Here is a 16,740-nt window from a genome sequence, read left to right as displayed (position 1 = left end):
GAAGGAAAATACATTAACAAAGAATTTTGGATTTAGACATCATTAACCCATAGTTAGACACACATTTAATCTTTTGCTTTAACCTATTATTGTGAATTAGTTGTAGTATCACGTCATCATGTTGTATTGTTTAGGGTAATTCCCTATCCTCCAAATATTGACAACAGAATTTACCAACTGGTTTAACAATCCATAACGTATTCCACCCGTTTTCTAGATTTTTTTTTTTGCTTTTTTTATGCTTTTCTTACCTATTCACTATGTTTCCTTATCTCTGAAGCCACATATTTTTTGTTGTTGTTGTTGTTGTTGTTGTTGTTCATATAACTATGCTGCAAGTGTGACAATCAATTTCTCTTTTTTAGTTTTTGATTCTCATGACCATGCTACAAAATTAACCATTTCAAAATATGATGACATAAAATAATACACATCTCTTTAGTTTTCATCCTACAGGTCTGTGTTTCAGGAGAGAGTTACTTGTGATTTTTTCTCGGTGTGTTTTCTTGGGAATATGGCTACTAACTCCTAGGAATTCAAACATTTACCGGTCTAGCTTCCTTTGCTGAAATAGTTAAGGATAGTTTTAAGTTTATAGATTCACCCAATAGGTTAGAACATGTATGGTGTTTTTAAGAAATAGATGTACAAAACCAGGTAAATGGAAATAAGTTACCATAGGTCTACATCAGACTGATACTCTTTTTTGGCCATATTTTATTTCCACAGTAAATATCAAGGCCAAGTTTCTCTTCACTGAAAGAAAACAGATGGCAAATAGAAAGAATAAAGTAGGGTTAAATTCTGAGGCACTCACTGTAATAGGTTCTCAGTTTGTGTTTAATCAATTCTTTGTAAATTCTTGTATTTTTTAAGCATAGCAGAATTGTAACATTTTGTATTATATAATTTTGAAATAATCAAAATTATTGATCTTAGGGCTCCTCTTGTCATGTTATTCATGTCTAAGTTGACACTGAGTTCATTTGCTGTTCTATTTGACACTCCTGGCCTTTTGAGTGGTTGTTTTTAAACCCATGGCAAAATGGAGCCTAATATAAGCCGAAAGTATTCAGCTTAAAACATTGATCGAATATGGTAGACGTAATTGATTAATAGAAAATCAAAATTAAGAAGATGGAAAATGCAGTGCTTGAGAAGAAGACTGTCAGATGCAGTCAGCCACCACCAGACTCTGCCAGCTCCCGGAACTCTGCAACCTTGAGTAACTCATTAGACTTCAGTTTATGCATCAATAAAGTGAATGGGCGCAATCAGGTTCTTTGTACTAATTTAATGAGCACATGCATGCCCACATGTATCATGCTGCTTAAAGGAATACCTATCACATATTAGCACTGTAGAAGTATAAACCACGCATTAGTATGATGGTCTGCTTTTATGTTTCTTAGGCTTATCTCTTGCTTTCTGTATTTCTATTGTTATGGTCAGTCACAACATATTTCTCTTTACCCTTGGAAGAGAATCTGATGGGATTAAAATGTATAAAAAACATTATCACAAACAGTGGAACTGAGATAATTGGTTGTAAGAATAGAGAGGGACATAGTATAAAGTTTAGAGATATGTGTGAAATATTTATTTCTGTTAATATCATGATGGGACAAATGATTTATATTGTTTGTATGTTTTTCAAATTAGTGCTGTTATTCATGACAGATGGAGACAATGTATATTCATGGTTTCTTGAATGTATGTGTAGTTTTCTAGCCTAAATGTGTGGAAGTGAATAGTTTTCCTTTAATAGGTTTGGAGCATGTATAAATGTACATTTTATAAGATTTATCTGTCAAGTAAATAAAGTATAAATATTTCTAATCTAATGGATTAATAAAACACTAAATACATTAATTTGCCTGGTTGCAATAAAATCACCACCTAATTAAATATTTACTGTAAATGTTTATATTTTCTATGCTCTCCAAGTCCCAGACAAAATCATTCTCATTTTCTATTTGTTTACCCTGTCTCTTTTTAAATAGCATATGGGCAGTTTCTATTATATTTTTCAGTAAGAGAAAACTTGCTTATTACACGTTTTTAAAACTGTCTTCATCTAGAAATCCCTAAATCCTCTAACAGTAAAATAAGATAAGCAAGAATACATATTGTACAAGTTACAACTACAGCATTTAATATTATGCCAGTTTGCATAATGTTTTAATAAGGTTTTGCTTTAGTCTCTTATGCACAATGACATCTTAATTTCAATGTGCATGATTAAAGCAGTATCCTAAATGCTCTTTAGTGTATTACAAAAGTTTTGTGATGCTGTTGTGAGCTGTTTTACAAACTTTATTACTACAGTATTTTTTACATTATTACTCATCATTTTTATTTTATATTTTCTTTTATTAAAGTGTTTATATACAATTGAAGTTTTAATTTTCCAATTATTTTCAGCATATCATTATCTTAAAATTAGAAGAAAATATACAAGAAATTTTCAGTTGTATGCGGAGATTGTGTTTTGTAATTTAAAAATGTCTGCCAAATCACTGATACATGCCTGGAGTTCCTATGATTCCATATCTTATGGATATCAAAAGTTAAAACTCCAATAATATACAAGAATGTATCTAACAGAATGGCTAAAATGAAAAGAAATACCAGTACTAACTGTTGGCAAGATGGAGGGAAAATTCTTGAATCTCTCATTAGCTAGTTCATAAAAAATATTTGGCCATAACTATTAACTATAAATATTATCTTTCCTTGTCACCCATAAATCACATTCTTAGATATTTACGCAACATAAATGGCTGCATATATCACCATTAAATACCATGAATGCAAATATTTATTATGAATTTATTTACAATCGCATCAAACACAAAACAAGCTATATATATATAACAAATTAGTACATATTTAGTGACTTAAAACAACATTATCATTATTAGCTTAAAGATTCTTTAGGTCAAAAAGCAGGATGAAAATGCAATAGGTCTTGTGTTTAAATTACAAAAGGGTTGCACATCAGGTGCTGTGTAGGCTTAGCTTTTCCCTAAGACTTAGAGCTCTGTTTCACATTCATTTAGTTGTTGGTAAAATTTACTTATGACTACTTTTGTAGTCAGGGGTAGAGAAGAGAACAATTAGAATCAGTGCTCGATGTAAAGAGCAGAACTGCTCAAGGAGAACCAATGGTTCAAACAGCAACACTTAGTGAAACCCACAATGCCTCCCTTGTCCTTCTCCACATCTCTGTTTGTGCTGGCAGCTTTCCTCAGATGGAACATCTATGCTCAGCACCCTGCTGATTTAATTCTGCAGGCATTAAGTTGATCACAAGTTTTTAATGCATAACAACTACTGAGATAGGAGGGAGCAATACTTTTCATCAGCTCATGGGGACACCAAAATTCCTAAAATTTGCCCCACTTTTCCATGGGGACTTCTTGATATCATGATGACTCAGACTGAATATCTGTGGCCTAGTACTATTTATATGTTGAAGCTCTACTCGTCAGTACTTTGGTGTTTGGAGATGGCAATCTCTAGATGGCAATTATGCTGTAAATGAAGAGCCATTCTGATAGATTAATACCTTATAAGATGGAGCAGAGAGGGAGCAGCTCTTCCTTCTCTGATCTCCACCCTGTAAGGATACATGAGAAGATGGATGTCTGCACTCTAGGAAGAGTGCCCACCTCTGACCAGGTCTGCTCACGCCTTAGGCTTTCATCTACAGACTCCAAAACTGTGATAGATAAATCAGAGACAAGTTTGGAAGGTTTGCAAATTTAAAGTTAGCCTGGGCAACATAATGAAGATCCATCTGAAAAGATAAATATAATGTATGTATTTATGAATGTATGTATATATGAGTATATATATGTATTATATATAAAATGAATACATTATATACATGTATAATAGAATGCCCTATTTATTATATAATGCATTTTTTTATCCCTACCACTTTTTGTAGTGCTTAAATCTGTATTGTCTCCGTCCAGGCATGGTGGCACACTCCTGAAATTAAAACACTCCAGAGACTGAGGCAGGAGGACACTGTGAGTTTGATAGTCTGGTCTATAAAGTTATTTCAAAGACATCCTGAATAGCATGAGACACTGTCTCAGAAATAAAATAAAATAAAAAGCAACAATAATGAAAAACAGCATCTCCAGCTTTATTTTGATGGCTATTATAATGGGTGACACACCTCTTAACACCACTTCCTGTAAATCTATCCTTGTATTTAACATGAGCTTCTTAACAGTATATACTTGTATCTTGTATTTCTAATCTACTCTTACATTTTGTTTCTTAATTCTTGTGCTTAGATTGTTAACATTTATGTAGGTAATTTAAGTCATTTATGTAGGTAAATTAAGGTCCAATAAATTTTTAAACCTCTGCCCAGGATAAACAACAAAAGTGAACCATCATCATAAGTTACTACAGATATATTAAATGAGTAATAAAATTGTGAACAACACTGTGTAAATAATATAACTCATTAAAGACTAATTCCTTGAAGGACACACAGGGAGAAACGGACAATCTGAAAAGATGTATAACTTTGAATGACTGATAAAGTATGAGATCCATCCAAAAAGGAAACTACCAAATCACATGAGTGTAATGACAAATTTTCCTAAACAGGTTAGGATCAATTATATTAGTTATCTTTCATATTGCTCAGAAAGGAAAAACATTACTACTTAACTGATTCTACGAGGTCAACAGTACTGAAATACTAAAATTATATTTGTGCAAGGAAGACTCAGTATTTTTAAAATGTCAAATTTCCCAGCTTGATGTATAGATTAAAATTATAATGAAATTTCAGCATGTTATTATATTTGTACTCACTACTGATTGTAAAATTGATGTACAAAGGTCAGACTATGAAAAATTAATAAAATACTGAATAAAAAAGGAAGCATTTGACTGGTTATAGTAATCAAGATAGTATAGTACTGAGGAAAACACAGGCAAGTAGATCAGTGGAATAGAAGAAAGCATGTAAAACACACAAGCAAAGACAATACACAACTTTATGGAAAAGGGGGAATTTTTTTAACAAAATATACTGCAGCACATCAACATTCATATGGCAAAGAAGCATTTCTCAACAAGTTTTAAATATTCTAAAAACGGTTATCTGAAATAAAATATACATACTTTAAAATTCTAAATTATAAAGTGCTTCAAAGAAATTAAAATCTAAACTAAAACTAAGTACATTAGAAAGTGCTAAGTTTTGTAGATTAAAACAAAAAATCCAACACATGTGATTTAAAAATTGAAAAATTTGGATTATCTCTGAGTTAAAATTGACTTCAAATTTAAATTAAGTGCAGTATTAAATTAAATATTACTTAAAATATCTCTTTTAATGATATTATCAGGAGTGGAAAACCATGCCACAGAGTCAAAACTATGTTTGAAAAATATGAATCTGATAAAAGTCTTCCATAAAAATTGTACAAAGATCTTTTAAAACTTAAGAAATGAGCCGAATTAGAAACCCAGTCAAATATTTGAAGAGAGAGCATGCTAAAGAAGATAAAAGGACAGAAAATAAACGTATAGAAAGATACTTGACACCATAAGCTATGTTGGAATTGCAAATTTAAAGAGATGCCACAGTTTATCTATTAGAATTGCACCCATCCTAAGCACTTTATAACAACTAGTGTAGTACCAACTGTCATCCATTGCCCATAGGAATGAAAAATGGTACAGTACATTTGGAAGATCATTTCTCACAGTTTAATATAATGATATCACATAATACAATGATTTTTCCCCAGGAATTGCCCAACATTAGTTGAATGTTCTTTACATTAAAACCTGTACCTGTATATTTTTTTAAAATTTTATTCATCATTGTCAAATTTGGGAACAATTAAGATAACAGTAGATGAATGAATAAGTCATATTTTGTTCTTTCATGTGATGAAATATTATTCAGTGATAAAATGAAATGAGCTATTCATTAAGAAATAGCATGGAGAAATCTCAAGTCCATACTCTTAATTGAAATGTACAGTTTAATGCAGATGCATAAGTATATTTTGACTAAATGACTTTTATAAAAGCCAGAACTCTGGAACTAGTGAGATCAATGGTTGCCAAGACTAGGTGGAGATTGTAGTAGGCATGAATCAGTGGAACTGTGAAGTTTTAAGACAAGGAATCTTGTCAGTGTGATCCTGCAATGATGGATACTTGACTAATGTAAATTTAAGTCCATAAAACGGTACAGCTGAGCCTAACTGGAAGTGCATGCTGTAGTTATTTGTATCATGTCAATATTCGTCTTCAATTGTAGCAAATTTTCCACAGCAATTCAAGATAATGATGAACACTCTGAGGTCAAATCATGAGAGAGTTTTAGAGAGTTCTACATAGTTCTGGTCAACTTCGTCTGTAAATGTAAAACTACTTTGAAAATAAAGTATATTAAAATAAAAAGTTCAAATTAAAGCAAAGTAAGGACCCCTCTACAATTTATGGAATGACATTAGACAAAATAAAAAGTAGAACTATTTGTCTACCTTCTTTGCCACCTCTTTATTATCGTATATATGTACATATACATTTATATTGTTTTTGATATTAGAGAAACTATGCAATATTTAAGCTTGTGTTTCTTTCTTAACATAGTATTATGTTCTCAAGTTGCATTTCTTTCCCTACAAGTACCCAACTTTCTTTAACGAAGCTGTGCGTCTATAAGAATTGGGCATGCATGCATACTTAATATGATGATTTTGACTATTTTCCTGTATAGGTCTTTTACTTCTTTCATGAGAGTAATTCCTAAATATTTCATTTTTTTGGTTGCTAGTGTAAAGGATGTGGCTTCTCTTAATTCTCTGTCAGTGATTTTTTTGTTAGTGTTTAGAAATGCTATTGATCTTTGAGTGTTGATTTTGTATCCAGCTATATTGCTTAATTTATTTATTATATCTAATAGTCTTTCAATGGAGTTTTGGGGGTCTTCTATGTAGAGTATCATGTCATCTTCAAATAATGATAATTTAACTTCCTCTTTTCCTAGTTTTACCCCTTTTATTTCTCTCTCTTGTCTAATTGCTCTAGCTTGTATTTCCAGTACTATATTAAATAGAAGAGGTGATAAGGGACATCCTTGTCTTGTGCCTGATTTTAAAGTAAAGGCTTCAATTTTTGGCCAGTTAGCATGATTCTGGCTGTTGGTTTGTCATAGATGGCTTTTATAATATTGAGGTAAAGGCTATCTATCCCAATTTTCTGTAAGGTTCTTATCAAAAATGAATGTTGGACCTTATCAAAAGCTTTTTCTGCATCTATAGAAATGATCATGTGATTCTCACTTTTGGTTTTATTGATATAGTGGATTACATTTATTGATTTACATATGTTGGACCATCCCTGCATTCCTGGGATGAATCCCACTTGGTCATGGTGTATAATCTTCTTTATGATTTGCTGAATCCTACGTGCCAATTTATTATTGAGGATTTTTGCATCTGTGTTCATTAGGGAGATTGGTCTGTAGTTCTCTTTTTTATTTGGGTCTCTTACAGGTTTTGGTACAAGAGTAATATTTGCTTCCAGGAATGACTTAGGAAGGATTGCTTCCCTTTCAGTTTCAATGAAGAGTTTGAGGAATGTCAGGATTAAGTCTTCTTTGTACTTCTTGTAGAATTTTGCAGTGAATCTGTCTGGGCCTGGGCTCTTCTTCATAGATAAGGACTTAACTACATTTTTAATTTCAGTAGTAGTAATTGGGATATTCAACAGTATCTTCTTGACCTAACTTTGGCACTTCATATGTTTCTAGCAATCTGTCTATTTCTTCTGTGTTATCAGACCTATGAGAGTAGAGGTTTTCAAAACAGGTGTGGATGATCTTCTGTATTTCTACAGTCTGTAGTGCTTTCACCGTTTTCATTCATTATTGCATGAATTTGAGATTTTATTCCCTTTTTAAAAATAAGATTGGCTAGGGGGTTATCAATTTTATTTATCTTTCAAAGAACCAACTCTTTGACTCATTAATTCTTTGGATTGTTTTCTTAGTCTCTATTGCATTGATTTCTGATCCAATTTTTATAATTTACTCTCTTCTTTTTGCTTTGGGCTCGACTTGCTCTTGTTTTTCTAGATGTTTTAGGTACAACATCAGGTTATTTATTTGTTTTTGTTCTGTTTTCCTGATGTGGGAACTCAGTGCAATAAATTTTCCTCTAAGGAAAGCTTTCATTGTATCCCACAGATTCTGGTAAATTGTATTTGTATTTTCATTTGCTTGTAGGTATTGTTTAATTTCTTCTTTAATTTCCCCTGTGACCCACTGATTACTCAAAGAGTTTGTTATTCAGTTTCCATGTGTTTCTGGGATTTTTGCAGTATCTTTTATCATTAATTTCTAATTTCATGGGGCTATCATCTGTTAACATGCAAGGGGATAATTTCAACTCTTTTACATTTATTTAAATATGTTCTGTAAGCTAATATATGATCTATTTTAGAGAATGACCAATGTACTGCTGAGAAGAATGTGTACTCTCTTGTTGGATGGAACACTCTTTATATGTCTATCAAATCCATTTATTCACAGACATGATTGAGTTGTTATTTCTTTGCTGATTTTCTGTCTTGTTAATATGTCCCTTGGTGTCACTGGTATGTTAAGCTCTCCTGTTATAATTGCATTACTGCTAATTTGGCTTTTCATTTCTGTTAATAGTTGTTTTATATAACTGAGTGCTCTGGAATTTGGTGCATATATATTTAAGATTGTTATCTCTTCCTCCTGAAGTTTTCCCTTAACCAGTATGTAGTGATCTTCTTTATCTCTTCTGATCATTATTGGTTTTAAGTTCACATTGTCTGCAAACAGAATAGCTACCCCTGCTTTTTTGGGGGGTTCCTGTTGCATGAAGTAATATTTTCCTTCCTTTGACTTTCAGTTAGTCTGTGAGTATCCTTTTGTGTTAGATGGGTTTCTCATAGACAGCATATGGTTGGATTTTGTTTCTTGATCCATTCTGCCAGTCTGTTTCTTTTAATTGGTGCCATGAGACCATTTACATTAATGGTTACAACTGTCATATGTTGGTTTATTGTTGATATGTTATCTTTCTGTTGTTGAGTTTTTATCTTTCTGTTTCGTTTAATTGTCTGCTTTGCTCAGTGGTTTTTTTCTAAGGGTATCTAAACTGTCTTTCAGTATTCGTTGTAGGGTTGGCTTGGTGATCATAAAGTTCTTCATCTGTTCTTTGTCATGCAAGTATCTTATTTCTCCATCAATTTTGAAGGACAGTTTCTCAGGATACATCAGTCTAGGTTGGAAATATTTTCCTTTAGGATCTGAAATACCTCACTCCATGCTCTTCTTCACTTTTTCTTTTTTGTGCTGAGAAGTCTGTTTTGTTTCTGATAGGTTTTCCTTTATAGGTGATCTGTCTTTTCTCTCTGACAGCTTTTAGTCTTCTATTCTTATGTTGGATTTCTGGGATGGTGATTATTATATGTCTGGCTGTACTTTTATTTTGGGTATGGTTATTTGAGTTCTATATACTTCACTGATCATGAAGTCAGTTTCCACTCACATGTTCAGGAAATTTTCAGCTATTACATCTGTAAATAGCCTCTTGATATCATTTGTATTGTCCCCTTCTTTTCCATTTATCCCTATCAATCTTATACAGTTTTTCTTTGCAACATTTTGCAGTTGTTTTATTTTTATTTCCTGATTCCTTGTTATTTATAAAAGATCTTTCCTTTCCTGTTCACTAGCTGAAATCTTGTCTTTGAGGTCTGAAATACTATCTTCACTTTCATTGAGGCAGTCTTTACAACTTTCAATGGAATTTTTTATTTCCTTTATATCTCTTTGCATCTGCTTTATGTATTCTGTTTGTTTCTTATATTGCTCATCCAGAGATTCTATCTTTTTGTTTAATTCCTCCAATTTTATAACTGTGTCTTCTTTAGACATGTTCAGCATCTCTTTCATTTCTTTTAACATTTCTTCTTTTACCTGGGAGATTATTTCTAGTTTGGATTCCTTTAAAGCTTCCTAGAGTTGCTTGTTTATTTCCGTTGCTATTATTTCAGGTATTTCAGATGTATGGCATATATTTTCTTCTATGTGCATAGCTCCTAAAGTTTCTTAGTATAGGCTGGATGTTTGAAATTTTATTTTGGTCTTTCATTTTGTCATTTCCCTTTATTTTCATGTTTTAATTGTTATTCCAAGGCTTCCCCAGCGCCTGTTGGAAATCCTGTTCTGTGCCCTCAGCTCCTGGGACTCTGGCTGCACAATTCCTTGGATTGAGAGAGGGTCACTTGCGGGTGAGGCAGGCAGGCCCAAGCCCTGAAGGGCCAGTCAAGTGTGGCAGGAAGCTGTAAAGTTCCTTGGCTGGTGGGGGCAATGATCCCAAACTCCTGGGCTCAGAATGGTGAAAGAACACTTACCTCATGCTGCCCAGTTGCCAGAATTGAAGGTGCAGGCAGGTCCAAATCCCTTGAGCAGGCCCAGCATGGCAGGAAGCTGAGAAGTTGGTACAGGCATGACCAAGTCCTGATGAGTTGGTCCAGTGCAGCAGGAAGCCGTGAAGTTCCCTGGCCAGTGGGAGCAAGGATGTTAAACTCCTGGGGCTCGGGATGGTTCGGGAACACTCACCCCAGGCCACCCAGTCTCCAGAATTGACGGCACCAGCAGAGCCAAATCCAAACTTACCATTATTTAAAAGCACAGGGTGTCAGCTGCCAGAATTCAAATTCTGGATTTATAACTCATGATTTTGGAGGAGCTCTTTTGCCTATATAACAGTATTTTCTTTAATGAGATGATGATGAAGCCTGCTTGCTGCCATGGATGAGAAGGTGCACACAAACACTGCTAAGTGCTCTGAAAGTTTCCAAATATACAGCGAAATCTAAAGACATGTTCATGTCTTTTGGGAAATGGTGCATGTGTCATAATTGTTATGTGTTTAACCCATCAGTTCCTAAACATTCAGAACTTAATGGTCTTCAGAATATAAGAGGGTTCAAAGCATGATCCATCAACACAAATATTTATACAACTTGAGAGGCCACTGCTCTGCCAAACATAGTTCCTTTCCATCTTTCCATCCTACGAAGCATGACTGATTTTAGCCAAGACAAAAGAAGTCTTATTTTTATACAGAGGACATTTAAGTGCTGTAAATACATTTCATTAGTTTTGGAACAATGCGATTTATTTGATGTCTAAAGGTTGCTAGTGGGTATTCTAGTTATGTTAAGACATAGGGATAAGTTAATTTCATTAAAGTGAAATGTGATTTTTTTGTGTACCTGCATTGTCTCTCTCTTAAAATATTTAGTAAATTGTAACAATAATAGCATTTAATGCTAATGTACACATCAAGATTCAATATACTGATATTTTGTTATAGAAAGTGACAGAAACAAATAGTAAAATGTCTTCTAGATTAAAAAGACAGCAATGCCTTTTTACCAGTGTCTTCTTTCCTGTCTCTCCGTTCTGTGTCTCTGTTGAACATCCACAATGCAACTGTACTGATACCATTTCTTTTTGTCTTTTTTACATACTGGGCTTATTCACCTGGGCAATTTTCTGATAAAAATGTATTATTCATTGGAATATTCTTAAATAAATATATAAAGAATATAAAATGAAAATCAATTTATATAAGATATATACATCTGGAATGTCTACTATCTTTAAAAACATCACGGATCATATAAAACATGAATGTCTAATTCAAAAATACTTCTTATGCACTGAAGAAATATACATGTACATACCCATTTTATAGAAACAGTTAATTATGCATGTAACAAAATAATTGTATTCTTTCTTAATTAGTTTCCCTCTCAAAAGAATTTCTTAATATTTTCTCTACTGCAAATTAAACTTTCATTTTTAGTAATTAGGAAGCCAGATACAGAATATAGAAGACCCAATGAGAGTATTAGTTTAAGTTAACTTTATGCTGTAGGTTAATTCATGCACAAACGTCAAGGCTTTCCTTACGTTTAATGCAATTTATGAATACTAATATATTCAGTAATTTTATGTCAAAGCTATCCTAGTTTTCCTAATTCTCAAAAGATAAATCTTCCATAAGCATAAAGAACTGACAAACATTCCTATGGTACTTTCAATATTTATCAACAAATAAACAATTTCTGCTCAGCAGTTTCAAATTACCACTTTGATTAACTTGTTCTTGTTGATTCAAATCCATTTATTTTTCCAAATGTCAGCAATAATCTAAACTGTTCCACATCACAGGCTGCTGACAGTTTGTATGTAAGATAATAAACAGAGTTACATTCACTTGGGGCTGCAAAATTCATAGATTTTTCTTTCTGTGGGCGCAGTTATCACATAATTTAGATATTAATTTATCAGTGTTATTTCCAATTCATAGAGCTAATGTCACTGAACTGATGCAGAGTTCACAGGTGTCAAGAGAAATGTAAACTGTATACAAAGTGAAGTTTAGATCAGTGGAAATTACTATTTCATAATAGGTGATACATAGAGAGTTTACCTCAAAATAACTCTTTTAGATATAATGTTTCTACGTATGATTTTTAAAATTTTAAAGGGAAAAACAATAAAAACAATGATTCAGAATTTCAAAACAAAATAATAGGACATTAACAATGGTTAATATTTTGCATATTGTTATATTCAAGTCATTTCTGCATATAGGCGTGCAAAATTGTTCAAGGAATATAGGCACAAATCATTCTTTTCAATGAACTAACAGAAATTAGTATAATGATCTTAGCTATTTTGTGCAATTTCTTTCCCTTCTTTCTTATTCTCCTTTCCTCCTTCCACACTGTTCTTTCCTTTTAAGCAGTTTCTTCCTCTCACAATATGCATTGCACATTTTGGATATTATTAACTCTGAGTTTCTTACACTAAAGAGGCCATACAATGTTTACATATGCAAGTCTGATTTATTTCACTTATGAGTATAGTCTTTAGTTGCAGCCATTTACCTATAAAAGCTTTGGGTTTATCTTTATAGATGAGTAGTATGTCATTGTACAAAAATACAACTTTTTTTTTTATCCATTCCTCTGTTAATGGGCATTTCGATTGTTTCCAAGATTTAGCTGTCACAATCTGTGAATCCATATATATGTGTGCATATATATTGCTCTGACATGATGTTTTTAATTCTTCTAGAAAATACACAAAAGAGAAATAGCTGGATTTTATGGAATCTCTAATCCTAGGTTTTTGAGAAATTTCTCACTGAGTTCCATAGTTATTATACCAGTTACACACCCACCAATAGTAGAGAAATGTTCTTTGTTCCCGGAAGGCCCGCAGGCATTTATTATTGGTTGATTTCTTGATTATACCCACTCTTTATGGGTTAAAATGGAATCTCAGTATTGGAAAATGCAAATTAAAATGATCTGTAATCATTGATCAAACTCATGATCAGTGATGTTGAACATCTTTTCATATATTTATTTGTCATTTGTGCTTCTTCATATGAGAAATGATTATTCATCTCAGATGCTCAGAACCAATAGGTTATTTGAATTTGGGGGACCTAATATTTTTCACTTTTTAATGCATTCTAGATAGAAGTCCTTTTTCTATGGGACAGTTGGCTACAATATTTTTCCATTCTGTGGTTTGTCTTTTCATTCTCAAAACTTAATAAGATGAGATACCAGTTGTTGATTATTTGAAGTACTTCCTGTAAAGTTTGGTTTTTGTTTATAAACTCTCTGCCTACACCTATGACTTCAATATATCTAACTACATTTTCTTCCATTTAGTGTTTCTGCTTTAATATATAGATCTTTGATTACTTTTTGACTTTCCTTTAGTGCATGGTGCTACAAATGAATCTATTTTTGTTTTCAGCATATAAAAAGCCCATTGTTTAGCTCCATTTATTAAAGAAATTATCTTTGATCCACTGGACATTTTTGACTCTTGGTCAAAGAGGGTGGTTGAGTCTGTTTTTCAGTTGTAGCTGCATCTCCTAATTTGTTCCATTGATTTTCAGGTCATTATTTTTTTTTTTTTTGCCAGTACCATGCCAGTTTTATCAGAGTAGCTTTGTAGTGTAATTTCAACACAGAGATTGTGATCCCTGTACCTTGCTTTTGTTACGCAGGATTGCCTTTGATATTCTAGGTCTCTTCTGTTTCTGAATGATTTTTAAGAATGTTTTCTCTAGATCTGTGAGGCATGCTAATGATATTTTGATCAAGACTGCGTTAAATCTGCAATACTGAGAGTATGACCATTTTCATTATATTGGTTCTTCCTATCTACAAGCAAGAGATATATTTGCATTTTCTGATATACTCTTCAACCTCCTTTTTCAGACAGTGTAATTTTCAATATAGAGATCTTCTACTTCCTTTGTTATCTACTGAATGATATTTTAGTAGATGGTGAAGTAAGCAAAACTTTTATATCCAAGGGAATTGTAGCATCATGAGACGTATCAAACTATTGAACTCTTGCACTTGGCCATTTGTGTTTAGATACTGTAAAAAAAGTAAGAAAATGTAAAATGCTTTATTATTGCATAGTTCAGAAAATTTTGCATGCAAGTAAGGAGGGAGGAAGCATGAAAATAATGACTAAATGTTGGGAGCCACTGAAGCTGGAAATTGAACACACATGCAGGGCTGCAACATAATGGCCAGGGCATGGCTGACCAGAGAACAAAGAGATGCCCAAAGGGCAAGAGACGGCCACAGCTGAGGACACCTGGCTCCAATCCCAATTAACAAGATAGAGATTGTAGCAGTAAGCATTTCATTCCTGAGGTGAAAGTCACCTGGAGATTCTCTCCTAACATACTTCTCCTAAGTTAACAAAGTCTGTTACCTGGAAAAGTCTTTGAACTCCCAAAGTCCTGCTCAGTTTCCTGTGTTTTCCACTCTAACCCTTTCCTTGTTTTTGAAATTTAAATAAATATAGGGCTCCAAAGTTATTCCTTGTTTCATCCCCCCAGAGGTTGGAACTTTGTTTGAGGATTTTTATTTTCCTGGAGCCCAAAAATCATATCATTTGTCTCATTTAAGTCTTAACCCTATACTCGTTTGGTAGATTGGGGATCTTGGCCAGGTCCCAATGAATTAATTCATTGATTTTGAATCATATTCTGAAGTCCTCTATTCAGGAATCTAATGACATAAAACTTATTTTTTCTGAGATCTCCAACAATGTCCTTTAGGCAACATTTTACCTTCAATTAATATCCTGACCGGGCCTATTGTGTACAGAAAATTTCAGTCAAGCAATCTAATCCTGTTAGTATGTAATTAGCATCCTGAATTTCCTTTAGTATAGATTATCAAATATTTTAAAGGACTCCAAATTGAGGCTAATGAAAATATCAATGTCATGTATGTTTTTTATCTCACTCATCATTTATTGATATCTTTGCTATTTTCTTCATTTGAAGAGTGTAGAAACCCTCCTCTTCTGGGAAATTTTAGCATAACATCTGTAATACTATTATTGCATCTACCACACCTTGTTGCATTTTCGGAGTCTTCTCAGTTCCCAGGCTTTTTTAAACTCAGACTCAGACTCAATTGAATATCTAATATGTTACCTGCTAAATTAAAATCTTATCATTGTGTTTTATTGTCTGTTTCCCCGACTATTGATTACTTTTGTAGGTTTTAATATATAATTTAAAGGGAATTAATTTTATTACCTTCATACATATCATTTTACTTTATAATTTCTGATTAATGAAATATATTAGATATTGAAGGATTCTCTTATACCAGGATTAATTTTTTCAGAAAACTTATGTCACTCAAGGTTGAAAAATCTCTAAACCCATTTTCTCCTCCGTACAATAAAGGGATGATTTCACCTCAATTGCTTAGTTTAAATATATGCATTGTTGGGAAATCACATAGACTATAATATAAATAAAGTATGGATGCTCAGATTATTTTTGTGATGATTTATCTATAGTTTCAGAAAATCTTAAACTTACTATTATTTTATTGAATGAATTCATCATTTCCAAAACAAATAAAACCTTACTTGCCCATTGCCAATTATTTTTGTTTGTTAATTCAGTTCTATCACACCAACATGTTTGCTACGGAAATGGACCTCTCCAGGCTGCATATCCACCTGCGTTTTGCAGCGCACTCCTAGAGAATCCTGATGGTGATACACCTGCACAGGGGCTATGCAGAAAAATGTCTGAGCCACGTTTAAATTGTGAGTAGCATCACGGAATTTATATGGTAACTTAAGTAACAATAGTACTTCCACAAAAAAAAAAGTAATAAGAACTAAGGAGCAATAAAACCCAAAATGTGTAAATTTTGTTGTAAAAAAGAGAGGGGAAAAAAGTGCTCTAAAGGATAAAACTGCAAGTGTGTTTAGGGGTGTTAAATAGCTGACCATATTAATGTTTTTGGTTGGATCATTGAACACAACTGTTTGCAGTCTCTCTGTTTGAATGTCCACTTTGTATGCTTTGATACTGTGACTTGAGCAACTATCTCTAAGATGATAATGTGTAATCCATTAACTGGTGATTTCTTACTGTTTTTTTTTTTGTAGTTCTGTATTACTTGTACCTTTACACTGCTTTGTTTCTTTTCTTTTTTTTTTTTTGGCTCTTTTTTCTTTTAAATAAAATTTTAAAAAAAAATCTGAGAGCACATATTTAATAGATTGCTTAGCATATGCTTTAATTCTACACTTTCATTGCTAGTACTATG

The 16,740-nt window shown here is 32.8% G+C and overlaps 1 long non-coding RNA gene across 1 annotated transcript in view; it reads left to right on the top strand.

The window, feature by feature from the left end:
* Nucleotides 1–16,532, top strand: part of LOC134474113 (uncharacterized) — an 85,609-nt gene extending 69,077 nt beyond the window's left edge. Inside the window, exon 3 of the long non-coding RNA XR_010044728.1 lies at nucleotides 16,085–16,532. This is a non-coding gene — a long non-coding RNA (uncharacterized LOC134474113). The remainder of the gene's footprint in view (nucleotides 1–16,084) is intronic.
* The last annotated feature ends 208 nt before the right edge of the window (nucleotides 16,533–16,740 follow it).

Source organism: Cavia porcellus, unplaced genomic scaffold (genome assembly GCF_034190915.1).
Source record: "Cavia porcellus strain 051 isolate PalLab524CR breed Dunkin Hartley unplaced genomic scaffold, mCavPor4.1 scaffold_30, whole genome shotgun sequence".
Taxonomy (NCBI): domain Eukaryota; kingdom Metazoa; phylum Chordata; class Mammalia; order Rodentia; family Caviidae; genus Cavia; species Cavia porcellus.
The sequence above is the reverse complement of the archived record's forward strand: the minus strand, read 5'-3'. Positions and strand labels throughout refer to the sequence as shown.